General features: G+C 41.5%; 1 pseudogene; it reads right to left on the bottom strand.

Moving 5' to 3' along the window:
• Window positions 1-108: 108 nt before the first annotated feature.
• On the bottom strand, window positions 109-27,155 carry LOC104427290 (annotated as a pseudogene).
• Window positions 27,156-27,760: the final 605 nt, after the last annotated feature.

Genomic DNA, 27,760 nt, shown 5'->3' with positions numbered 1-27,760 from the left:
TCACAAACGATCTTCCTCTGCTGCCAATCAAGCACAAATGACTTATCTAATTTGCAAAAGATCCATTTATTTGGGACCCTTTGGACATGTATTCGTAGACAAGTAGCCTTAGAAAATTCTCAACACAAAACCAACAAGTGGTACCAAGTTGACACGATGGATATTGCCAATGCTCTCAACCTCAGCAAGAAAAGTTTTCTTGGCTTGGCATAAGCCGGTGAGGGGCTTCATGGCAACTTCTGTGCCGTTAGGTAGAGTGCCTTGATAAACGGAGCTAAATCCACCCTCACCGAGCCTCTTATCGAAATTCTCGGTAATGACTTTTAAATCATCATGAGTGAATCTCATAAGTGCTCCAGGCATTTGATCAGGAAAGTCCTCTTCGACCTCGTCGACACCTTTGTCCTCTTCAACCTAATTGACACCTGTGTTTCTAAATAGGCATTTTATGATGACAAAAGAAAGATGAAGGCTAAAAGTAATACGAGGCTAGAAGTGATTATTACTATTGGGGTACCATGTGCCCTTTTAGGGTTTTTAGGGGAAGCAGGAGGTTCGTCTATATTGGAAGAAATGGAAAGTTCACTTGGAATGTGAGGACTCCGAATTTCACTTGAGGGATGCTGCACTTTAAGGAAAACAGAAGACTGTTGATTCGATTTTGATGGGTATCTAAGTGAATATACCTGAGATACTAAGCAGCATGAACCTTGGCTTCCTTGGTGGAGGACAAAGGATCTACCATCCACGCCGCAACGGCCGGTAGTAACCTAGATAATCATTGTCATCTGTATATTTTAAAAAAGCCGCTCAGCGCAAGGAGTTGTTCGCACAAACCTTTTTGCAACTCTCTTTATTTGTACTTCCAAGATCGGGGGCGCATGGGGTTTTTTCCCTTTGGGCTAAGCAATTAACCCCGACAACTTCAAAAAGAACTTTGAAATTGCGAAGCTGCAGATGACAAAGGAACCTTTAGGGAGCACCCAATTGTAGGATCTTCAATATTGCTCCCTAGAAGTAGCGATCCGGACACCTACACATTTCATGTCGTCCAAGACAAATTTACGAAATTCCATAAACCATTGGATAACCACAATCCCCAGTGAAGTTTGTTAGAAGATCATGTGCCGAGATCCACTCATTTTGATGCTGCTCATACACACTCAGATGTCCATCAAATTCCAACTCCAAGTACTGCACAGCCGCGGACGAATTAAAATCAGAAAACAAAGAACTGTTTCTTACAGAATTCAGAAACAATGCAAATTGTCCTTGGGTGAATTCAACATAATTAGAGCTATTGCTTGTGCTCGGAAAATTTATGCCCTTACGATAATGCACTTGTGGAGGGTCAGTCCCTATCTGAGCAAATGAACCTTCAGAAGTCAAAGAAAGCGAAAGTAAACCTTGTTCGCTCATGTTTGTCGTGGAATCACTGGGGGTCAATTTCTACCTCACTGCTAATTTCTGTCCCGGGAGTAGCGTGTCCGTAGGGTGATTGTCGGACTGCCACACCGTGACATGGTTCTCATCAAACAACACAAGGTTTCCTGTGTCTGTCAAGTTGATGCCAACAACAGACTTGCGATTAGTTTGAGATGACCATACGATGAACCTGTCAGAATCTTTCAATACCAAAGATCCTTCTTCCGTGAGCTTCGGGATGGCTTGGGTTCCAACAGGACGGTTCCGATTAGCAGACCACACCACCACTGGAGCCACCCTGTTGTTGATAATAGAACACTGGTCAGTTTGAACATTAAAAACGGCGAAAAAGTAAACTTCCAAAGAGGCTTGGCCGTAGAAGCCAAAGGCAAATGTTGAGCCAAAATGGCTCCGCAGAAGTATGGGGATCACGCTAGCATCCGCTGAAGGGGACAGGATATAAATGACAGTAGATGCGTTGGCAATCCATGTGGTGATAAGGCCTGCGGTTGAATAGAAATAAGCTTGGGTGCCGAATAGACAGAACAAATATGTTTAGACGATAAGGCTGGAGGGTGTGAAGATAGTGTGACATTATGAAAAACCAGAAGCAGGCGGGGAATGAGCGACCATTATTAGGAAACAAGGAAATTCTAATTTAAAGGCGAAACTGCCGTCATTGGAAGCACCATTGGGAGGTCCAAAACAGCTTTGCTTTCTTCACAGTATGTTCTCAGCCGTTAATGCCGAAGGCATCCGTAGATTCCGAAATCTAACTTCAAGCTACCTAGAAAGCGATGGCAATATCAAGGACTATAAATAATTCGAAACAAGAGTGCCCAATGTGAAGACACTAACATTGGTTTGTCCAACCTCCATCATCAATTAAGAGATCTTGACAGTAGAATCGATAACTTGAAATGGACAAAGAAAGGCTCATAGTTCTCCAAACAATCCTGTTCAAAGTTTCAGACAGAATATAGAGGCGGCCATCTTCACTAGAGTTACAAATGGTTCTTTTGATGGAATGGCCGATGGAAAAATAGTGCCTTTAGCTCTTTCTCTCATTGTTGATTGAATTATACAAAAATGGATCAATATGGCTTAAATGTATCAATAAGCCTACTCATCTGATAGGTCCACTCGAGACCACGTTCAATTTGCGACTGTTAAAGAGCACCTAATAAAATCTCAAGTGAGTTTAAGTTTTTTGAATTTTTCATATAGCATATTAGATGCTCTAATAAGAATAACGGCAAGACGTATTAGGATGTAATGACATACAGTTGACAAATGTTTCCTCAATGACCACGGAAGGCCTTGTGATGAGCGACCTTGGGCATTGACCTTTAAGGCTGGCGCGCTCAACTTTGGTCCAGGCACTTGCGCGAACATTTAATTTACATGTTATGAGCAGGCCTAGGCAACATATTAGGTTGGATTGGACCTAAACCGCCACCGATCCTCTCTCTAAGATCGCCTCTAGTAGAACCTTAACATATATCACCCTGAGGTACAAGATTGTCACGGATGAAATTCCATCTTCGAGCCACCAAATCGTAGAAAAGACACTTTATATGATGTGAATTTGGAGACCCTCTTCAAAGACACTGCTTTTGGACTTTGACCGCATGGATGGATGTGAGCCCCAGTCCTTAGATGGGTCTCTACTCCATTTCGTCTTTCTAATTGGTTCCAGCTTGCATTATACGGGGTCGATCTAATGGTACATTAGACTTCTGACTTTCTGGAATGAAATTTCATGATCATAGGATCTCCCATCTAAGGGTACAAAACCCAATGGACGAGTAAAAAGATACCGATTTCTCACGTCACCATAAGATTGAATGTGGGAAATCTCCAACCTCGCCTCCCCCCTCCCCCCATCGGCCCAAGGGTCGAAAGATCTAAACTTGACCAGATTATGGGGGCTTACATGTAGCATGAAACTCCAAGTAGGATGATTATTTTCATAATCTCATCTTTTATTGTCCAATTTCAATCATGTGGACTATATGAAAGCAATGTGAAAAAATTCATCTGCTTGGACCGGCATGGTTAATTTTTATAACTTCCCTCTACTGACAATTCAAATTTGCAGGAGCTCTTTTTCCCCCCGTTTTAGACTGGTCAAAATTGCAGGAGGTTCTCAGAGACAGGAAAGAGATGAGGAGAGAGAAGAATCCCCATGCACCAAAACAAATTGATGCGGCTGAATGGAGTTTCAACGATAGTTTCACCGGCTGTTGCTGCAGAATGCTGTCAATATTAATGTAAGAGGTTTACTTTTTAATATCCCTTTATTCTGAGAATATCATACTTCGTAAGTGAGACATAGAAAAATGATGGACTTCACTTCTTGGACCCACATACCAGTCGGTCGTCCATTTGCATTTGCTTCAACAGAGTAGAAGCTTCTTCTTGCTTGAGCAGGTGTCGCTAACTTTTCCAGTTAAGTAAGCCAAGGGCAAAAGCTAAGTAGACAAAAGCAAGTGAACTCAAACCTGGTCTCTCCATTTTGTTAATGCATGCAATACATAGCTTTTCTGGGTAGTATCGATCATGAATCACATGGAGTGAACTGTAATCTACTCTTTTAGTCATTCCTCATATAAGACCATAAAAGTTTCAATTATGATTTGTGAAAATTAAATACATGTGCGAAGTAGATAATTTTAGAAACCGAATTGGTAGGATCATACCATTTCTATACTTTTTATCCACCAGTCACCCTCCAAAGATCTAATCCTTTATCAAGTTTCCCATAGCAGTATCATATTATCTGAAATATAGATCAAACTTTAAAAACCATAAACACTGGGTAGTCAATAGTACATATTCCAAGCTAAATGCATTTGATTGTCTTTGTATGGACATGCAACTCAACTAGTACAAAGTTCATCGACATATACATACGCATTTTCAATCTTTAGAGCCATAAACAAGGGGGTATAAAAATTCTATAGTATGGAACATTGTCGCGACCTCTCTTTTTTTCGACGCCCGCAATCAGGTACGAGCGCCTAAGGAGGCTAATGGCTCAGCTAAATTTATTAAGCCCGGACTCTCCCAAGTCCACCAATTCACGACTTTAATAGTTTGAGTTTTTAACCTATAAATCAATTTTTAAAATGGAGTCGCCACTAATCGATTTGGAGTGGGTCGATTAGAAACCCAAGCGAAGTATCGGGAGAAATACTCGCTCCTGCGCAACCAGAGAAATTAGGATCGGGGACTTGATTACACTAGTTAATCACTAATGCCCTTTCGGTACCTAATCTTGTTTAAACCCTAAGACTTTTTGGATTTTTGAGAGATTTTCCATGCATTTTTGGGAGGAAAACATTTTTTGAGTATTTTTCTCATTTTTGGACATAAAAGGGATTTTTTTGGTATTTTTGGAAAAATACAAGTCTTTTTGGCTTTTTCTGAAATTTTTTTGATTTTTTGATTTTTTGAAAAATAAAATATTTTTTGATATTTTTTTCGATTTTTTTGGAAATTAAAACATTTTTAATATTTTAAAACATTTTTCGGTTTTTGGAAATTAAAATATTTTTATATTTTTATAAATAAAATATTTTTATTTTTCTTTTTATTAAAATATTACATAATATAATATAAAAAGCCAACCCGGGTTGGATCCGCTAGTTGGGTCCGACCCGGGTCAGCCCAAAATGCAGACGGGCCCGACTTTTTTTTTTTTTAAAACGACGCCGTGGCGGGCGTTTGGGACGCCCGCCCGGCTCGACGACCCGGGTTCCTAGCGAAACCCTACCCGGGTCCGACCCAACTCCTGACCTGGTTTCCGCCGCCCCTTAAATCACGGAAACCCTACCCGCTCTCCAAACCCGGATCCGCTTCGTGACCCGGAAATCACAAACCCTAGGGTTTGCGGATCCGCGGCGCCGAGGGGGGAGAGGGCCGAGGCACAGCCGCGGGGACGACGGTGACGGCGGCGGCGACAGCTACGGCGGCGGCGGCGGTAGCACTACCTATTCGTGGCGATGGCGACATCGATGAGGACAGACGACCGGGGGTTGCAACGGCGACGGTGGCGGTACGTTACCTGTCCGTGAACGGCAGCTTGAACGGCGAACGGTGGCGACGGCGGCAGCTACGACGGCGGTAACTCAGCTTCCCGATCTGGCGCGGCTTCGGCGGATCGATCACGGCAATGGCTCCGCCGGGGAGGGGGAAACACGATAACAAACCCTTCGAGGCAACGGCGTCGGGACTTGAACGGCGTTCGACGGCAACAACGGCGAAAAAAAAAAAAAAAAGAACCAGATCTGCTTTGTGTAGATCTCGGCCTTGATTTCTTCTCACTCGGGCCGATCCGAGCCTCCACCGGCTGGATCGACCTTCTCAAAGTTGCTCGCCGCCCGCCTTCCCGAAGTCTCTCGGTGGAAGGTGGGATGAGCTCGCGACTCGAGCTCTCTCCTGCGCTCGCCCTTCAACCCTTCCCGATGTCTCTCAGTGAAGGATCTCCGAGCTCGCCACGCCCTCCGACGATGCTTGCGGCCACCTATTTATAGGCGAAGGAAATCCAGTCGACGGAGGGGCTCGGCCGGCCTCCGGCTTGCCCACCGGTTCCGCTCGGCTGAACCGGTGTCCCATCGAGCTTTCAGTGAAGCTCGCTCAACATTAATGGCGCCGATCTTATCCTCTCCGGCCGACATCGGCCTACTCCCCTCGGCCGTAGGCCGTCCTTCGCGCGCCACCGGCCACCGCGCGTGAGATGCAAAGCGGCGAGGAAGAAGAAGGCAAGAGGAAGAAGAAGAGAAGGGGGCCGGGCTCGCGAGAGAAAAAAGAGGGGAGGGGTGGGCCTTCGAGCCGGCCCAATGGGCTGCTTTTTTTTTGCTTTTCTTTGTTTTGTTTTTTTATTTATTTATTATTTACTATCTGAAAAAGGCAAATAAATATAAAAAGACCTAATTAATTAAAAACGAAATTTAGGTGTCAACAGCTGCCCCTCTTTGAATGTGAGTTCGCAGAGGTTGCATTCAAAGACAAACTGATGCCTAAATTTTTTCATGCACACGTAGTAGATTATATTTGGGGACCTATTATTCTATGCAGAAAAAGAGCAATATAACTTTACATATACTAAGACAGATAAGAAGATACCTGTAGTTACTTACCGAGAGTGAGTGAGATAGGGCGTGAACCCCGAGTTTTGGCAAGTATCAAGGCGTCATCTTACCTGCTGCACGAGGAGATTGCTTTTCCAGGACCCGAACCTTTCTTCGGTCGCCTTGACAGGGAATTGCTTTTCCAGGACCCGAACCTTTCTTCGGTCGCCTGTTAGAGCAATAAGTTGGTTTGTCTAGGACCCGAACCTTTCTTTGGTCGCCTTGATGGGGAATTGCTTTTCCAGGACCCGAACCTTTCTTCGGTCGCCTGTTAGAGCAATAAATTGTTTGTCTAGGACCCAAACCTTTCTTCGGTCGCCTTGACAGGAAATTGCTTTTCCAGGACCCGAACCTTTCTTCGGTCGCCTATTAGAGCAATAAGTTGGTTGTCTAGGACCCGAACCTTTCTTCGGTCGCCTGTGAGAGCAATAAATTGTTTGTCTAGGACCCGAACCTTTCTTCAGCCACCTTGACAGGAGATGCGCCGACCTTTCTCAGGGCATCTGTTTGTTGGGAGATAGTACTCGGATGATCACAAGTACAAACTCTTGGGGGATACCTGGATGATCACAAGTATCGAAGGGGTACCTGGACGATCACAGGTACAAACTCTGAAGGAAGAATCAAGGCATACCTGAGATATTTGTGTGGAAATATCGAGGATGGGTCTTGCATATACGTGAAGGTTTCTCACCTCCTGGTAGTGGGAATATCGAGGACGTACCTTGGATATTCATGAAGGTCTCTCACCTCTTGGTAATTGGGAACATCGAGGACGTACCTTGGATATTCATGAAGGTCTCTCACCTCCTGGTAATTGGGAACATCGAGGACGTACTTGGGATATTCGTGAAGGTCTCTCACCTCCTGGTAATTGGGAATATCGAGGGCGTACCTGAGATATTCGTGAAGGTCTCTCACCTCCTGGTAATGGGAATATCGAGGGCGTGCCCCGCATATTCGTGAAGGTTTCTCACTTCTTGGTAATTGGGAATATCGAGGGCGTACCTTGGATATTCGTGAAGGTCTCTCACCTCCTGGTAATTGGGAATATCGAGGGCGTACCTTGGATATTCGTGAAGGTCTCTCACCTCATGGTAATTAGGAATATCGAGGGCGTACCTGAGATATTCGTGAAGGTCTCTCACCTCCTGGTAATGAGAATATCGAGGGCGTGCCCCGCATATTCGTGAAGGTTTCTCACCACCTGGTAATTGGGAATATCGAGGGCGTACCTTGGATATTCGTGAAGGTCTCTCACCTCCTGGTAATTGGGAATATCGAGGGCGTACCTTGGATATTCGTGAAGGTCTCTCACCTCCTGGTAATTGGGGAATATCGAGGACGTGCCCCGCATATTCGTGAAGGTCTCTCACCTCCTGGTAACGGGAATATCCAGGGCATGCACTGCATATTCGTGAAGGTCTCCCACCTCCTGGTAACATAAACTTGAATGTAGCACGAGACTTACCTGGATGGCCGTAGGCACTTAAAAGGGGTGGAACACCTGGATAGCCACAGGTGTACAAAGTACTAGAATACTTGGATGAACACAAGTATTTAATGATACAACCTGGGACCACTCAGTTGGTCCAAGTGTAAGAAAGCATACCTGGGTAGGTGCAGGCACACAAAGCAATGGAATGCTTGAACAGCTGCTATTATTTAGGGACAACTCGGGCAAGTTGAGTGTCATGAAAAGGAAGTACTTGGACAACGGTGGGTACTTGATGATATGGGGATACCTAGACAGCAGTAGGTATTCCAAGAGATACTTGGTTAGTCATAAGTATCAATACTCTGGGGACAACTTGAACAGGTTGAGTGTCAGAAAAAGGGAGTATCCGAACGGTGGCCGGTACTCAAAGACAATGGGGATACCTAGACAACAGTATGTATTCAAAGATAAAGGGATACTTAATCAGTCACAAGTATCAATATTCTGGGGACAACTCGAACAGGTCGAGTGTCAGGAAAATGGAGTATCCGAACGGTGGCCGGTACTCCAAGACAATGGGGATACCTAGACAGCAGTAAGCACCCAAACTCAAAGGACGACTCAAATAGGTTGAGTGTCAATAAGAGAGTACCTGGACAATGGTAGGTACTTTAAGACAAATGGGAATAGAGATATGCTTACCTGGCAATATCTCTGATTTTTAAGAGTATGTCTGCTATTTGCACAATATGCACACATGATTGTATATGTTGTAAATTCATGAGTTCAAATAAGATTCATGCATGATAATTTTGTCAGTTCTACATCTTTTGATTTCCACTAAGGATTATCAGAATAAACAGCTAAGTGAAGAATACAAGATTGATTGAGCATGCTGGATGAGGCGTGTCAAAATGATGACAGGCAAGCCATATCCTACACACAGTCCCCCATCTATACACTTGTGAGATGAGTGCAGAAGATTCCATGGCTGTAGGGTAAAGAGTTCTCTCGCGAATGGTACGATAACCAAAATAGTGAGAGGCATTCCATCGCTCACCCCATTGAGCCCCATACATTGGTGAAGCTTCTCTCGTACCCCCGTCAAGAACAACCCCTACACTGGGGCAGATTAGAAGCGAAGCAAAGCATCACAAGGTGAGAAGAGAGATAGAAATTTTCTTGCTCGCACTTGCATCAATCTTTGGGTGTCTTTATTGCATATGAACACTCACATTAATTTAAGTGCCTTAGAATGACGAAGAGCAATTCTTTCTCTATGCACTTGTATTCATTGTACAACCCAAGTGAGTCTGTAATTTTACCCTCACATTGAGACAAAACAGAAATTACTACCATTTAAGCAGCATAGCCCAGAGCACCTACTGAAGATGAAGACTCAATAGTCTAATAACGGTGCTTCGATTAAGCTTGCCAAGATCAGCTCTCAAGCAACAAGAATAAAAAAAAAGCAGAGGCATAAAAAAGCAGTGTACCTGGTAAAAGCAAGATCAATGCCCATATTTGAAGAACTGGAATAAAAAATAAGGGCATGAAAAAGCAGTGTGCCTGGTAAAAGCAAGGCCAATGCCCCCCAGTCAAAAATGTAGCCAAGAAAATGTTGCTGTTGTGGTCCATAGAACCTCCATTTGACAGTGAGAAGAAAGGATGGTGACAAATGCCAAGGCAATCACCAGCTCTACCTTTTTACACATGAATCAAGCCTACGTTGCATCCCATTGTAAAAGTCTCTTCGGACTAGGGGCACTTCAATTAACGTAGGATTTCATATGTCTATAAGCATCGCTCGAAGAAGTACGAGCAAGATTACTCTATCTCTTTTCGCAGGGTTCTTGACTTGTAAACCCGAAGATGATCGTGCAACATTTTCATCCATCGGCTTCAACCTTGATGGTCCCCTTCGATGAGCCACTGACCAAGACTTCATCACAGTTTCAACAAAGACCTCTCACATTGGTAAAGTCGTACCGTTTGCGAGAATACTCGGACCCCTGCTGACATGATGACAGTGAGATAGTGTGGTCCTTATGAATCCTGCATCAATGGTCAGGATAGCCTTTTCCATGAGAGTGAGCGGAAAGTCATTTCAGACTGAAAGTCCCTCATCTGGCATGCTCAAGACATCTACATTCTAAATGAAGGTTGTCTTTCAAAATCTTCCCCAGCGGAGTCGCCAAGCTGGGGACTTTGAGGACTTAGGCCATTTTATCTTTGTTTAAATGCCTTGCTGACTTGGGTTTTTTCCTTTTGTGCAGGGTAATAGCTTAAAGTTTTTTCATTCTGTCAAAATAAAATGTTTTATGATTATAAACTGCTGTGCATGCTTTACTGTTTTAAACACTACACATGGCACACACAACCCGGCCGCCGGACCTGGGCCGTCATAGGATTTCTAGGATGGTGTTAAGAAAGATACGACCTCGAACGCGAGACTGCGATGTAGAGGTTGCCTTTCTTTTCCCCGAATTTCTTAGCCGAGGTTAGGAGGGTATGCTGCTAACACGAGATTGCGACAGGCAGATATCCTTTTAATCTCAACAATCCTTCTCAGTTAGAAATCGAGCCGCACGTCTCACGTGCATGTCTTTGTGCTTGCCATTTTTCTTTAAAAAGCAAAAGTAATTTCTTTACTTTTACTCGGTCTTTTTATTTGGCCCATGGCAATTTAGGATAAGCTTTTCAAGTCTCGTTTATATGCGATGGGAAAGACGATATCCAGTTCATTCCTACTTCCAAGGCGAGCTCTTCGATGGTGGGGTCAATTAGATCAGTTTGCCTAAGAGCGTGTGAAGGCCAAAGTCGGTCATCTCCTATTGTTGATCCAAATCACTGTTCGCCCTGAAGTCATACAAGCCATGGCACATTTCTAGTGCCCGAAGACGGTTACTTTTATATTCGGTAGGTTTGAGCTAACCCCAACCCTAGAAGAATACGGCATCATCACTGGAATGCCTCTTGAGAAAATGCTCGTCAAACCATCAACAGGTGCCCTCCCATGGCGCGGGTTGGCACGACTTTTAGGAACTGAAATCCAGGTCATGAGGCAAATTCTTAAAAACAACCATAATGTATGCCCTTTAGAATTCATGAATGCATGTTTTCAAAATCAACTTATGACCCAGAAAAGTGAGATTTTCCTCCTGGCCTTTTTTCGGGCTCATCGTTTTCCCCCATCAAAGAAATGCCATAAGTCCTAAGATGGCATGGATAGTTGATCAAATCTTGAGAGGAGGGAATTATGTCAATATGATTTTAACTGAAACATTCTTGTCTTTTAATCGTTTTAAAAACAACTCGGAAAAAATCATGCGAGCATCTCCTGAAATTTTACAAGTCTGGTTCTTTTCTCACCTAAGCGAATTTCGAGACTTCATGCAATCATCCAAACGAATGCTTTCGAAAACCCATTACAAAAATTTATAGTTTTAGGACCATACATTCCCAATCAAAGCTGTTTAAATTGGGTAAGCTTCCTAAGAGACCCGGCTCCCGAGGCATTCCAATGGTGTGCTGGTTGGTTCCATGAAAGAGAGCTCGCTTCGCTTACAAGCACTTGTCTCTCAATTCCGTTGCTCGGCCTCACCGGCGCCATTCTTTATCACCCTTATCGAGTGGCACGACAATATGGAGCCCTTTAGAGATCCCACCACCTTTCATCGGAAGATCTCTTCGTTCTTTTCAACACAAGCAGTGACTACGCATTCGAAGTTTCTACCGCTCGAAACCTCCGGGACAAGTGCCATCGCAAAAGGATCGTGGTTCTGAAGGGCTGGAGAGAGAAGAAAAGCCCACCACGCCTCCATGTCCTATATCCGCAACCATCGTATCCCGACAAAATGGAAGCCATCAGTCCCTCACTCAATCAGAGAGAGCAGCCCGCATGAGCAAGCAGAGCTCATGGAGAGGGATTTGGGCATGGACTGGATACACACCTCAGAGCCAGCCCAAGGAAGCAGGCATCCTCGCAAGAACAAGGCTCCCCGTCGCATATAAATTGGCAATCATGTGCCCCTTAGTGTTAATATTGTGAAGGTTTTGTCCCATTGTTTAGGGACTTTTGTTTAATGTCTAGTATTTCATTCTGTCTTTTCAATTGCAAGTTCTAGATGTCAGAAGTCCGCGGTCTATAAAATCCTCTTTTGATAAATAAGAAAACAGTTAGACCATTGCCATGGGTCAGTCTTTGTTTACTGTCATGCTCATTCATTGTTTTCACCACGAACAGGTAATTATGAATCGCCAGCCACCAATTGCCAGTGAATGGCCTCATGCAATAGGGCCCGATCAGAATGATGTACAAAATCGCCTTATTAACATTGAAGACGGCGTAGGACAAATGTCCATTGTCCTTCAACAACTCTCAAGACAAATGAAATCCACTCAAGCCGAGCCCAACTCTATAGTTGCCTCAAACATCGTCATGACACCTGCAAATTTGCGGAAAATAGCCGTACCATAGACAGTTTGAAAAAATCATGAAAAAGTTAAGCCGCCTACATAAGCGAGTAATCCCATGGACCTATCCAATTACGCCTGGCATTGAGATTCCCGAAGAGCTCAAAGCACCTAAATGCGAAAGGTACGCGATACCTCCCGCCCGAGACCTACTTGCAGCCTACCTCGGTCCGAAGGATGATTCAATCGTACCAATCAAGCTTGATCGCCCGCCTTGTGATGGTACATTATCAGGAAGATTAGTCCCCTTAAAACCTGGAGGGAATTAATTCATGTTTTTCACCGAGAATATGATATTGACATCAGCCCTGACATAGCCTTGCCCTACGAAGAGCTAATGATCGCAGAGCACGAGGAACTGTTAGTCGCTGAGATAGGAGAAGAGCATGTCAATAAAGCCTTGCATGATAAATGGGCAGCTGAACAACACCGTTCTTGGAAGATTTCCCACTAGAAAAGGCAAGGAGCCTTTGTACGAGATCAAAGACACAGAGCATGTTCAAGACCAGGGGCATGATCGGATGACTCCCAAGCTTACTCCAAGAGCTAGGGTCCAAAAATACCAACCCCTATCAACCTCGGAAAGCGAATCGATAGTGAAACTCTAATGTCTCTCACTTCCTTAACAGTAATCGAGCTGGCAAAACGAAGGGCCTTACTCAAAAGGTCTGGACTAAAGGCCAAGAAAAGAAAGCCTAAGCAGATCAATACAAAGACACCGCCGACGAGCCACCGCACCAAGGCTTCGAGCATTCCCAAGAATACAGCTTTGAAGGCTACGATCCCCTAGAGTGCAACCCTGAAGACTTCCCGGCTCCAGTATACAATCCCAAGGACTTCTAGCGTTATTTCGACAATGAAACTGACGATTCATCATATAACTGTTTCCTACTCTCATCCGGGGATGAAGGCCCGTCAGAAGAGGAAGCATACGTCTTTATCCGCTACGATCCTAATGAAGTACTAAGCTTGTCCTCTGACCATGAGGATAGCTTCAATACTTTATCCTCATTTGGAAATTTTGACCAAGAAGAAAGCAATGGGGAAATCTCGGTAGAATCCAACTTCCCTGAAACAGAAAAATTCACCACTACAACAGATATGCAGTGGGAAAACCAGTGGCCTAACCAGATACATCAAGCCCATCTTGCACTAATAGGATCGGGACCCCGGAGAGATGTGGATACCTAATCTCCGCAAGTATAACGGCACGACTTGCCCGTGGCCCACTTGGTACTCTCCATGCTGAAATGAGTCGGTACTATAGTCCGATGTCATTCACAACTCAAGCCTTCCAAGAGAGTCTTACGGGATCTGCATTACAATGGTTCATCACAGCAGATATATACCTCATGAGAGATTGGAATGAGCTGTCTTCGCATTCCCTTCAAAGTATCAAAGCCAGATTGGAACTAAAGTGCCTTGTCAGAACTTAGTTCACTTCAAAAGAAGACCAATGGAGGATTTTCGAGCATATGCAAGGAGGTGGGAGGCTTTTATGATGCAAACTTACCCTCAACTGGCTGAAGAAGAAATGATAAAGCTATTCATAGGGGCTTTACCTCGCAAGCATCGTTGTTGGTTGTATGGGTTGCATTTCCATAGCTTCAATGAAGTGGTCCTCTCATGTGAATACTTCGAGTCTCGGAGGCGAGGAACTCAAAGGCGCTTGATTTCAGAACCAATACTATCAAAGCATTCCTTTACACAGGAGTTTTCATAGTGTGACAGGGGGCATTTGAAGCAAGTGCATCAGGTGAACTCGCCAAATTCAAAGACACCATGCCAAGAAAACATGGGCAAATAGAAAGAATCATCCTACACCAAAAGAGGGACGTAATAGGTACAGACATACGGTTGGAATCAAGCCGTTCCCAAGAGCTCTGTACACTCCACCTTGCTCCTGCTCAACTCCTTCACAAGCCAGAGCAATATCCTTTCCCCACAATGTGCCTGAGCAACCAGATGATGTGGTTTCATCAACGGGACTTCCAGCTTTGACAAGCCTAGAAGCACAAGGAGGGGATCTTTTCTCTTTCTTTGAATTGGCCTTGTCAACAGGAAGAAATCCAGACAGGTTGAAGCGGTCTCTAGCCCCTATTCAAAATGAAGACCTAGAAACCTGACTTCCTATTCAGACGCATGCTCTCGCAAGAAATAATTGCCATCAGAGGATTGGAGGTTTTGATTGTCCATCTCAAATTCCATAGAAGCTTGAGGTACATGACTTTTGCCCAATGATGCTATAGTTAAAGATGAAGGAGAAATTCCACGAAGGAATGCGTTGAAGATGAATCAACGACCAGCAATCATGCATACATGGTCACAAGTGAGGAAGGCCAATCGAAAGAAATGTCAAACTATGCCAAGACGAAAAGGCCGTCATCGACATTCAAACATCATCAGGAGTCAGCAAATACAAACTTTGGAGAAGAGTAATTTGGTATCGTTTCCAATACTCCCCCTTCTTTGAATTCACTTTTGACATATTCCCCCTATTGGCAGGAAGCACCAGGATTCAAGAGCCAAATTTGATGGTTAGACAAATCAATATTGGCCAAGCTAATACATGGGAATGACCTACATCAAATTCACCCGACTCCGTATAAAGAAGGACATGTCATCCAGGAGCCAATTCAGAGAATAATTGACTTAACAAAGCAAGGGACATAGGACTTCGTGTCCCCATCTCACTTCAAAGTTCACCCAATCATCCGCAAACCAAAGTGAAGGGTAAAGTTGTATCGCTTCCAGTTATTCAACTCTTGAAAGAGCTCATGACTAACACATTCTCTCTTGTTTGTTACAGGATCACCTGACTGTCAAAAGCAAGGATAACGAATCAATGAGAAGCATGTCTTGTTTGTTTACCTGACTGTCAAAAACAAAGATAACAAATCAATGAGAGGCATGACAAACTCTCCCAAACGAAATGGCGTCCTAAGTAATTGCCAAAGCAAATGACAGAGATCCTTCAGGCCTCAATTCACCTTTAATTTTGGCCCTGTTGATTGATCCATTTTCTCTTCTGCAGGGGCAAAAACAGAGATGCCCGATCAGATCCCCAACCCCGGCTGATCCTTCATGTGTCATATCCTTAATCAATAGGGACAGCTATCAATACCCATTTGCGAATAACCTTTTTGATGTTCAAAATTTAACATATTTGGAAACACCATTATGTTAACTCCTAAAGTTGTCAATAGGGTCTTTTTCGAGTCAAAACCATTCACTTGTTTTGAAGAGTTCAAACTCCATATTCAAAATATTGCATGTCATTTCCAGATGAATTCCGCATGATGATTTCGTCTGTCTAAGTCACTGATTCCACTAAGGATTATCAGAATAGACAGCTAAGTGAAGAATACAAGATTGATTGAGCATGCTGGATGAGGCGTGTCAAAATGATGACAGGCAAGCCATATCCTACACACAGTCCCCCATCTATACACTTGTGAGATGAGTGCAGAAGATTCCATGGCTGTAGGGTAAAGAGTTCTCTCGCGAATGGTACGATAACCAAAATAGTGAGAGGCATTCCATCGCTCACCCCATTGAGCCCCATACATTGGTGAAGCTTCTCTCATACCCCCGTCAAGAACAACCCCTACACTGGGGCAGATTAGAAGCGAAGCAGCATCACAAGGTGAGAAGAGAGATAGAAATTTTCTTGCTCGCACTTGCATCAATCTTTGGGTGTCTTTATTGCATATGAACACTCACATTAATTTAAGTGCCTTAGAATGACGAAGAGCAATTCTTTCTCTATGCACTTGTATTCATTGTACAACCCAAGTGAGTCTGTAATTTTACCCTCACATTGAGACAAAACAGAAGTTAATACCATTTAAGCAGCATAGCCCAGAGCACCTACTGAAGATGAAGACTCAAGAGTCTAATAACGGTGCTTCGATTAAGCTTGCCAAGATCAGCTCTCAAGCAACAAGAATAAAAAAAGCAGAGGCATAAAAAAGTAGTGTACCTGGTAAAAGCAAGGTCAATGCCCATATTTGAAGAACTGAATAAAAATAAGGGCATGAAAAAGCAATGTGCCCGGTAAAAGCAAGGTAATGCCCCCTAGTCAAAAATGCAGCCAAGAAAATGTTGCTGTTGTGGTCCATAGAACCTCCATTTGACAGTGAGAAGAAAGGCTGGTAACAAATGCCAAGGCAATCACCAACTCTACCTTTTTACACATGAATCAAGCCTACATTGCATCCCATTGTAAAAGTCTCTTCAGACTAGGGGTACTTCAATTAACGTAGGATTTCATATGTCTATAAGCATCGCTCGAAGAAGTACGAGTAAGATTACTCTATCTCTTTTCGGGGTTCTTGACTTGTAAACCCGGAGATGATCGTGCAACATTTTCATCCATCGGCTTCAACCTTGATGGTCCCCTTCGATGAGCCACTAACCAAGACTTCATCACAGTTTCAACAAAGACCTCTCACATTGGTAAAGTCGTACCATTTGCGAGAATACTCAGACCCCTGCTGACATGCTGCTGACATGATGACAGTAAGATAGTGTGGTCCTTATGAATCTTGCATCAATGGTCGGAATAGCCTTTTCCATGAGAGTGAGCGGAAAGTCATTTCAGACTGAAAGTCCCTCATCTGGCATGCTCAAGACATCTACATTCTAAATGAAGGTTGTCTTTCAAAATCTTCCCAGCGGAGTCGCCAAGCTGTCGCGACCTCTCTTTTTTTTAGGCACCCGTACCCGATTGCGGGCGCCAAAAAAAGAGAGGTCGCGACAAACATATATCATATGATGCAGTCAATCAATGTCATAGTGCAGTTAGGCAAACAGACAAAATCATGGTACTTAAAACTCGGCTGTGACATAGTTTGAATGAATCATCGAGGACCAGATAAAACGGAGTTTTCTCTATCTACTCGTATGCCTCAAATTAGAAGCTCAGGAAAGGCAATCATGCGCTAGGAAAACAGATATATGTTTTATCACTTCGCATTGAGCTCTTGTTGCTAGCTCTTCACTCTTTGAGTTACCGTATCATGGCCTAATTCCAGAAAAAACATACTAATTTTCATTCGGGTCTTATATTTGGCCCACATTAACATGCCGTCTAATGACGCCTCCGCTCTTGGCCGATGGCCCCTTGCCCCCATCCCAACTAGCCTGGCCGCAACTCATCCTTGCCGACGTTGACCTCGAGCTTGGCCGGCACACTCACGCCTCAGATTTTGGATCTTAGCTCGGCAAGGAGGCGATAGAGAGAGATATGGGGGTTCAGCGGTCAGGGGCGTGAGTGGGCCGCGAGGAGTCATCCTCGCTTGGATCACCGACGACGTCCTGGTGCTCGGATGGAGGCAGGGCTGTGTTGATGGAGTGGGGCGGCAATCGATGACCGGTCCGGTGTTGGTGGTGATGATTGGTGAGGGGCTTGCACCAACTTCTCAGAGTCCCCAAAACGGATAGGTCTGTTTCTCTTCTATGTGGGAGAAAGCGGCAGATGCGGCGGGCCTAAACGAGGACAAGGGTCGCTGGATCTTCGCCAGCGGCTGGGTCGAAGGTGGCTGGGTTGTGCTGCCTCCACCCAGCCATCACCTCCAACAGCGTCTCTTCGACCACGACCACTGGCGTGCGCTCCCTCCGTTACACATCTGCTTCTTCCATATCAACAACAAGCGTTGCGAACGTGAAATTGTGATTTTTATTTTTAAAATGAGATTCGGATGAAAATTTGTGATATATTTTAATATAAAAAAATCGGATCAAAATTGAAACTCGATCTAAAATTCGTAAAATTTTTTGGAGGACTGGGCCACGATACTAATTAGATAACGAGATCCTTTTTACTGGAGTGGAAAATAGGGTAGTGCTACAGCTCCATGCTCAGAATGAGACCAACGCCATAAGAATCAAGACCAGTTTCCTGGACAGAGAGATTCGGGCACGTTATCTCTCAAGCGATGCACAAAAATGGCCAATCAAGATTAAAACTTTTTACGTTTACGGCAATTTCAGGCAGTGATGATGACTAAATTCGCTATGTTCACTACCCAAACATGTATCATTTGATTGTAGGAAATGGTCCGGCCGCATCAAGAATATTATAGTGCAATTCAACAAGATGACAACAACATTAAATGGTCAAAAACTTGAAACGACGCTACAGAAGAGAAACCGAAATGACGTTATGTACAAGGTCACCGTGGACCGGATAGAATTGAGGGTAACACGGAAACTGAAGCACCATTCTCAATGTTCCCCTGACCAACTGTCACATTAATATTCATTGAGGTGCGGTATGAGAAGTCATAATCTAGGGCATCTGGAATTTCCATAACTCCATCCAACACCTTGATGACCATCAACATGGAAGGCCTCTTCGAAAAATCACCTTGCAAGCACCACGTAGCAATTCTCATCATATTGATCACATGATGTCGATTCAGTTGCATATCCTCAGAAGTGCTGTCGACCATATCCAACAATCGCCTTTCTTCCGCCTTTCTCTTGAAAACATCAAGTAGATACATATCTTCCTCATTCTAAGAGCTGTCAAATACTTTCCTTCCACAAATAATCTCTAAAACTACCACCCCAAAGCTATAGACATCCACTTTCTCAGTAATTGTTGCACTCAACCATTCTGGGGCCAAATAGCCAGGAGTTCCCCTCATTGTCGTCATAGCTTGGCTTTGGTCCCTATCAAGCAACTTAGACAAGCCAAAATCAGTAACCTTAGCATTGAAATTTTCATCCAAGAGAATATTTTGGGGTTTAATGTCCATGTGAACTATCTTCCATTTACACTCTTGGTGGGGATAATTTAGGCCCTTAGCTATGTCATAGATGATCTTCCTCCTGCTTTTCCAATCAAGCACAAACAACCCTTCTGATTTGCGAAAGATCCACCTATCCAAAGAACCATTGGGCATGTACTCAATGACTAGTAGCCTATGAAACTTCTCGGCGCAAAGTCCAAGGAGTCTTACCAAGTTGACATGATGAATGTTGCCAATAATCTCAACCTCAGCTCGAAAAGATTTCATACTTTGGCGTACTCCATCAAGACATTTCACCGCAACTTGTGTGCCATCATTCAAAGTACCTTCAAAAACAGATCCAAAGCCTCCTTCACCGAGCTTCTTACTAAAACCCTCAGTGACGGCTACTAGATCATTATAAGTGAACCTTGTAGGTAGGCCGAGCAGTTGTTCTAGGCAGTCCTCTTCAACTTCATCGACTTCATGCCTCTTAAGAACTAGAAAACGCACGACCACATAAAGAATAATCGAGGCAAAGAGCAACCCAACGCTAGAAGAGAGTATTATTGCCTCAAGAGTGTTTGACTTTCTGCCTTTTTCAGGAGAAGAAGGAACTTTATTAGAATCGTTATGTACTTTAATGAAAACAATGGAATCACCATAAATTCCTTCTAAATATGTAAGCGAAAATACTTGAGATACTAAGTAGCAAGAACCATAACTAGGCCGGAAAAAAGCTGCCTTGCAAGAGCATTTTTTGGCACAGGCCTCTCTGCAACTCTCTTTATCTATATTTCCTAGACCTGGGGTAATTTGTGTGCCTGTGCTATAGGTGAAGTAAGCACTGTCGTTAAACTCCAAAAAGATTTGAAACTGCGAAGTTTCACAAGACAAAGGAACGGTTTCCACACACCCATGTTCAGGATGTTTAACATCTACTGGCTTGAAGTAGCTCGTCCCATCGCTTGATGTTGGACAACCACACTGCCCACCGAAACTGCAAATTCCATATTTACCGCAAACCGTTGGATAAGCACAATCCCCAAGAAATGGTTGAAGAAGATCACCCGGTACGCCCCTCTTTCCATCCAGTTGATAGGGTCTCAAATGTCCATCGGATTCAAACTTCACGTACTGCACAGATGAATCAAGACCAGAAAAGACAGACACATTTCTTTTGGAAATTATGAACACTACCAAAGCTCCTTCGATTAATTCAATATAATTGGAGTCCTCACTCGTGTTCGGAAAATTCAGCCAAAAGGGGGAATACACCTGCGGAGGATCAGTCTCTGTTTGGGCAAATAAACCAATAGCAGTCAGTGAAAGTGAAAGTAAACCTTGTTCGGTCCAATTCGTTGTGGAAGTATTGGGGATCAATTTCTGCCCCACCGTCAATTTATGCCCAAGAACAAGTGTGTCTTGTTGGAATTTTGTTTGTTAAAACAAAATGAATGTTTTTTACTTTGTCCCACATAGAAAAGATGGGAGCAAGTGAGTCAATTTAAAAATGTGGGAATTCCTTTTTGTAGTTAAAGGAATGATTGGGTGGGGCTAGACCCTACCATACCCACGTGCGGTTTAATTAGTGCGCGATTATTTTTGATTTGGAAATGAAACGAAAATTCGAAATTCTATTTTAAAAAAACTATTATTCCGAATTTTATTTATGTCTTTTCAAGACAACATTTGGAAAATTACTTATTCCGTTTTGCAATTTTTTTTTTTTTGAAATGTTGCAATTGTTCAATTTTCGACTTCTTCCGAAGAGCCGCATTTGTTTATCCAAACAATTTTCTAAAAGACGTGTTTGTTCATTCTTTGGCAATTTTCACGAAGAGTTACAAGACTGTTTCATATATAAACTTGTCATTTTTCGGAAAGAAAAAGTGTGGTCATTTTTCGAGTCTTCTTTCTGAAAAACTGCAGCCAATTTTTCGATTGTTTTCCTAGAGAGACCTTGGAAAAATACTAGAATTGCTATCTAGTATTCTCATCCGAGACTTTGTTGTATTCTGGAAGATTTTTGCCGGTGATCATTAGCAATGTTGTGGGGCAAATAAATCCTTAAAGAAAGTGATATCACGCCTCAAAGTTCGAGTAAATGTTTTACTCGATCCAATTTCATTATTCAACCTATTTCGAAGCCATATATTTCCAACAATTTTAAGGATTTATTTTGCTACAATGGAGTCGGAGACAATCAAAGTTATGAATCAAGATATGGTCAAACTAGACCGGTTCAATGGGAACAATTTTGCTTGCTGGAGGGACAAGATGATGTTCTTACTCACTGCTCTGAAGATCTCCTACATACTGGATCCTAACTTGGCACCTATAGAAGATCCTAAGCCTACTTTCGATGGAGGACAGCCAAGTGCGGAAGCCATTAGGAGGGTTAATAAGGAAAAGAAGAAACGTGCGGAGGATGAATTACTTTGTTGAGGACACATTCTGAACACACTCTCCGATCGTCTGTATGACTTATTCACTGAAATGAAGTCGGCCAGAGAAATTTGGAATGCACTGGAATTCAAGTACAAAGTGGAGGAGCAAGGTACCAACAAATATTTAATTGCAAACTATTTTGATTTCAAGTTTATTGATACTAAACCCTTGCTTGAACAAGTCCATGAATTGCAAGTGATTGTGAATAAGATTCGTGCTCTCAAGATTGATATTCCAAAAGCTTTTCAAGTTGGAGCAATTATTACAAAATTGCCTCCAAGTTGGAAAGACTATGGAAAAAGGCTGATTCACAAGTCGGGGGACTTCACTTTGGAGCAAATACATAAACATCTTCATATTGAGGAAGAGTCACGTTTACGTGATAATTCTGTTTTGTACAATTCCAAGATGAATTTTGTGGATAAAAAACGGAAACTCGGCCAGAACTTCAAAGTAAAAAGCGAGGGGCATAAATTCAAGAGAACACAAAAGAAGCAAAAGGGTTGCTGTTTTGTTTGTGGCAAACGCGGACACTACACCAAGGATTGCATTCACCGCAAGAGCATTTCAAAGGACAAGAACATTCCGGTGGTGAAAGCGGATGCAAATCTAGTTGAAGAAAACTATGTAGCCATGATTTCGAACATGTTTTCGAACATGGAAATTTCTGAAATCAATGATGCGATGGCTATGGTTTCTGAAATTAATTCTACCATTGTCCAATCTGGTTGGTGGATAGATTCTGGAGCAACAGTTCATGTGTCCAAGGACAAGTACATGTTCAAGCAATTTAAAGAGATTGTTGACTCAAATGTTCAAGAGATTCTGATGGCGAATAATGCTCTTGCAAAGGTTGCTAGAAAAGGCACGGTGGAGATAGACTTCACTTCTGAAAAGAAGATAACTCTTCTTAATGTGTTATTTATACCCGAAATTAGGAAGAACCTAGTTTCTATTGATTTACTTTGTAAGAGAGGGTTTTGGGTTTTGTTTGAATCCGACGAGGTTATCCTGTCGAAAAATGGGCTGTTTGTTGGGAAGGGTTATGCCAGTGATGGCATGTATCAACTGAGTATCAATGATAATATTTCTAATTCTGCTTATATTGTCGAGTCTTCAATTTTATGGCATAGTAGGTTGGCACATATAAATATTCGTTATTTGAAGAACATGAGAAAATTAGACTTGATAAATTTTAATGGTGAATTTGATAAATGTGAAATATGTGCTAAGTCAAAACTTACTAAGAAGCCATTTCCTAGTGTTAAAAGAAATTCGAATTTATTGGATTTGGTTCATAGTGATATATGTGAATTTAATAGTATGCTAACACGTGAAGGTAAAATGTATTTTATTACCTTTATAGATGATTGTAGTAGGTTCTTATATGCTTATCTCATGAGATCGAAGGATGAAGCATTTACCATGTTTAAGAAATATAAAGCTAAAGTAGAGAATCAATTAGAAAAGAAAATCAAAATTCTACAATCAGATAGAAGTTGAGAATATTTCTTAAATGAATTCTCTTCATTTTGTGAAGAACATGGTATTATTCATCAAGTTTCAGCACCATATACTCTACAACAAAATGGTTTAGCTGAAAGGAAAAATCAATCTCTTGAAGAAATGGTTAATTGTATGCTTTCAAATTCAAAGCTACCAATTAATCTTTGGGGAAAAGCATTACTTACTACATGCTATATTCATAATAGAATACCTTTCAAGAAAAATGACATAACTCCTTATGAAATATGGAAAGGTAGAAAGCCAAATTTGTCATATCTTAAAGTGTGGGGGTGTTTGGCATACTACCGAGCTCCAGATCCTAAGATAACAAAGCTTGGTCCTAAAGCTATCAAAAGTGTTTTCGTAGGGTATGTTGAAAATAGTAAAGCTTATAAGCTTCTTGATTTAGAGTCTAATGTCATAGTAGAATCGAGAGACGTTGAATTCTTTGAGAATAAATGTTTTACAAGTTCTGAAATGATTGAAAATAATTCAAGATCTATGGAAACTCAAAGTGATTTTCAAGAGAAATAAATGAATGATTCTAAAGATATGATTGAACTAAGGAGAAGTACTAGAGCTAGGAAAATAAAAGACTTAGGTCCTGATTTTATTACTCATGTTTTTCTTGTTGAAGGAGATGGAGATAATAACGTGATAAATAAATACCCTTTAGTATTAAATTTAGAAGATAATCCTAGAAGCTTTAATGATGCTATGTCTTCTAGAGATGCTTCTTTTTGGAAAGAAGTTGTGAATGATGAAATGGACTCAATTATGTCCAATAATACTTGGGTATTAGTAGATTTACCGAAAGGATCAAAACCTATTGGATGCAAATGGGTTTTTAGAAGAAAATATCATTCTGATAGTTCTATTCAAGCTTTTAAAGCTAAACTTATAGCTAAGGAATATAGACAAAAGGAAGGAATAGATTATTTTGATACATATGCTCCTGTTGCACATATAACTTCTATGCGAGTTCTTTTTGCTCTAGCTTCCATTTATGATCTTTGTGTTCATCAAATGGATATTAAGATTACTTTCTTAAATTGAGACTTAAATGAGGAGATTTACATGGAACAACCGGAGGGTTTTGTTCTTCCTAGAAATGAAAGAAAAGTATGTAAATTGATTAAATCTTTTTATGGACTTAAGCAAACTCCTAAACAGTGGTATGAAAAGTTTAATTCGGTCATATTGTCAAATGGTTTCATCAATAGTAGTGCTGATAGGTGTATATACTCTAAATTCACTAAAGACTATGGTATCTTAGTGTGTTTGTATGTTGATGATATGCTTATTTTTGGAACGAATATGCTAGAATTAATGAGACTAAGAAGTATCTAACTTCCATGTTTAAAATGAAGGATTTGGGAGAAGTAGATACTATCTTAGGTATTAAAGTTAAGAAAAATAGTGGGGGTTATTCTTTAAGGCAATGTAGTTATGTTGAAAATTATTAAATAAATTTCAACATCTTGGTTTTAAAGAAATAAGTACTCCATTTGATTCTAGTATTAAATTAAATTATAATACTGGTAGAGTGGTGGCACAACTAGAATATGCAAGTGCTATAGGGTCTTTAATGTATGTGATGCATTGTACTAGACCTAATATTGCTTATTTTGTATGCAAGTTGAGTAGGTATACTAGTAATCCAAGTACAGAACATTGGAGAGCTATTACTAGAATTTTTGGTTATCTTAAGAGAACTAAAAATTTAGAATTGTTCTACAATAATTATCCAGCTGTATTAGAATGATACACCTATGCTAGTTGGATTACAAGTGTGGGAGATGAGCGTTCCACTTCTGGATGGATCTTCACACTAGCTAGAGGTGTTGTATCTTGGGCGAGCAAGAAACAGACATGTATAACTCACTCAACAATAGAATATGAATTTATTGCTTTGGCGGCAGCTGGGAAAGAGGCTGAATGGATTAGAAATTTGTTGTTAGATATCAAATTATGGCATAGTCCTATGCCTCCTATTTCTATCCATTGTGATAGTCAGGCCACTTTGGCAAGAGCCTATAGTAGCACCTATAATGATAAGTCTAGACACATTAGTCTAAGACATTAATATGTGAGATAATTGATTAAATATGGTACCATAACAATTGTCTATGTGAGGTCAAGTAAAAATCTTGCAGATCCTTTGACGAAGGCTTTACCAAGACATATGGTAATAACGACCTCACAAGAAATGGGGCTGAAACCCTTTAATTGAAATCACCAATAATGGTAACCCGACATTTTTCTAGAACATCACTAGTTACGAGGTTTAATGGGTAAGAACAAGTTATTGAATGTGATTGTTTGATACTGACGTAGCCTTGATATGAGAAGTCGGTATCGTCTGTTACGTTTTGTAGGCTGAATTAAATTTTTAATGAAATATGATACACATTTGTAGTATGTTGATGGTAACAGAAATACATGGTAGATACTTCACTTACATGAGCTTAGAAGTGGTGCCGCTTCTTACGAAAGTTAGGGTTGCTTTCTAGAGAGCTCATGAAACAGGATCAAGCACAAGGTCATAATAGTGTGAAGTAATATAGAACTTCTCGCTAAAACAAGAGGTTAGTGTATGTGTTGTATGTCTGGTTCCATTACATAAAAGTACAAGTTTAAAGTCGAGCTACTTGTCACTTTGATAGAGCTTTGATATACTTGTACTAAGTAAAGGTTTAACTCGAAAGATACCTTTATGTATGTATATTAATCTTACTGAAACTTTGGCTGTATGGTTTTAAAAAATTTTAATTTGGAAATCTTTGTTTTACAAACAAAGTTGGGGATTGTTGGAATTTTGTTTGTTAAAACAAAATAAATGCTTTTTACTTTGTCCCACGTAGAAAAGGTGGGAGCAAGTGAGTCAATTTTAAAATGTGGGAATTCATTTTTGTAGTTAAAGGAATGATTGGGTGGGGCTAGACCCCACCATACCCGACGTGCGGGTGCACGATTATTTGGCGCATTTAGTATTTAGCACTTAGCACGTCTGCGGTTTAATTAGCATTAATCCCTTGCTATTTATTTATTTATTATTTTTTAATTCAAATGTTGCCTTTTAATTTGAAAATTTTCGGAAATGAAATCTAAAACGAAAATTTGAAATTCGAAATTCTATTTAAAAAAAAACTATTATTTTGAATTTTATTTGTGTCTTTCAAGACAACCTTTGGAAAAATTACTTATTCGGTTTTGCAAATTTTTTTTTTTTTTAAATGTTGCAATTGTTTGGTTTTCAACTTCTTCCGAAGAGTCGCATTTGTTTATCCAAATAATTTTCTAAAAGATGTGTTTGTTCATTCTTTGGCAATTTTCACAAAGAGTTGCAAGACTGTTTCATATATAAACTTGTCATTTTTCGGAAAGAAAAGTGTGGTCATTTTTCGAGTCTTCTTTATGAAAACTACAGCCAATTTTTCGATTGTTTTCCTAGAAAAGACCTTGGATAAATACTAAAATTGCTATCTAATATTCTCATCCAATACTTTGTTGTATCCTGGAGGATTTTTGCCGGTGACCATTAGCAACGTTATGGGGCAAATAAATCCTTAAAGAAAGTTATATCACGCCTCAAAGTTCGAGTTGTTTTACTCAATCCAATTTCATTATTCAACCCATTTTGAAGCCATATATTTCCAACATGTCTGTAGGGTGATCGAAGGATTGCCACACTGTTGCATTGTTCTTATCAAACAACACAAGATTGCCAGTGTTTGTCAAGTTCATGCCCGCAACAGACATACCGGTAGTGTTGGTAGACCAAACCACATACCCGTCAACATCCGTCAATACCAAATCTTCTTCTGCCGTGAGCTCCAAGGTAGCGTTGGCACCAACTGGTTTGTTTCGATTAGCAGACCACACCACTACTGGATCTTCAAAAGGATCTTTGCAGTTTACAATAAAAATCCCAAAATAGCAAATTTGCAGGTAGGCAGCAAAGCGGAAGCCACATGAGAATGACATGCCCGAGCCATTGATTCCTCTCAGAAGAATGGACGACGGGATACGATACAATAACAGCAAATCGAAATCCAATACTGGGGCTATCCATCTAGTAGAAAGGACTGCAGTTGAATTAACGTAAGCTTGAACATCGACTGTACAGGAAAAGAGTGGCAGGAGAAGAAGGGAAAGGAAAGAGCGAAAGCTCCAGCATGTGAACATGGTATTGGAATTATCAAAGAAAGCAGAGAAGAGGAATGAAAGAAGCAGAATGAAAACAACTAACTGGAACTCAAGGCCAGAGGTGATAATGCAATCATCTTAAGCTCCACTGACAAGTGCAACAACTTTGGAATTTCCAAATAAAGATATTCAGGAAAAATCCTCTGACAGGCACTTGGTGTCGATGCGTCCAATGTGCCGGCGCAATGGCGTGGAATCCGTGACAATCCAATAAAGGGAAACAAGAGAGAACATTGAAACTTGTAGAATTGTTCTTGATTGTTGATATCGAAGACCAAACACGATTTTAGAGCACGAACAACCAACGAACAACACGACGAAAACAAGCAAACATAAGAGGGATCATGAATAGCATATTCTCTTCAAATTCAATAGAAGATGCC

This window comes from Eucalyptus grandis, chromosome 11 (assembly GCF_016545825.1).
Source record: "Eucalyptus grandis isolate ANBG69807.140 chromosome 11, ASM1654582v1, whole genome shotgun sequence".
Taxonomy (NCBI): Eukaryota; Viridiplantae; Streptophyta; class Magnoliopsida; order Myrtales; family Myrtaceae; genus Eucalyptus; species Eucalyptus grandis.
This window is presented reverse-complemented; position numbering and strand designations above follow the sequence as displayed.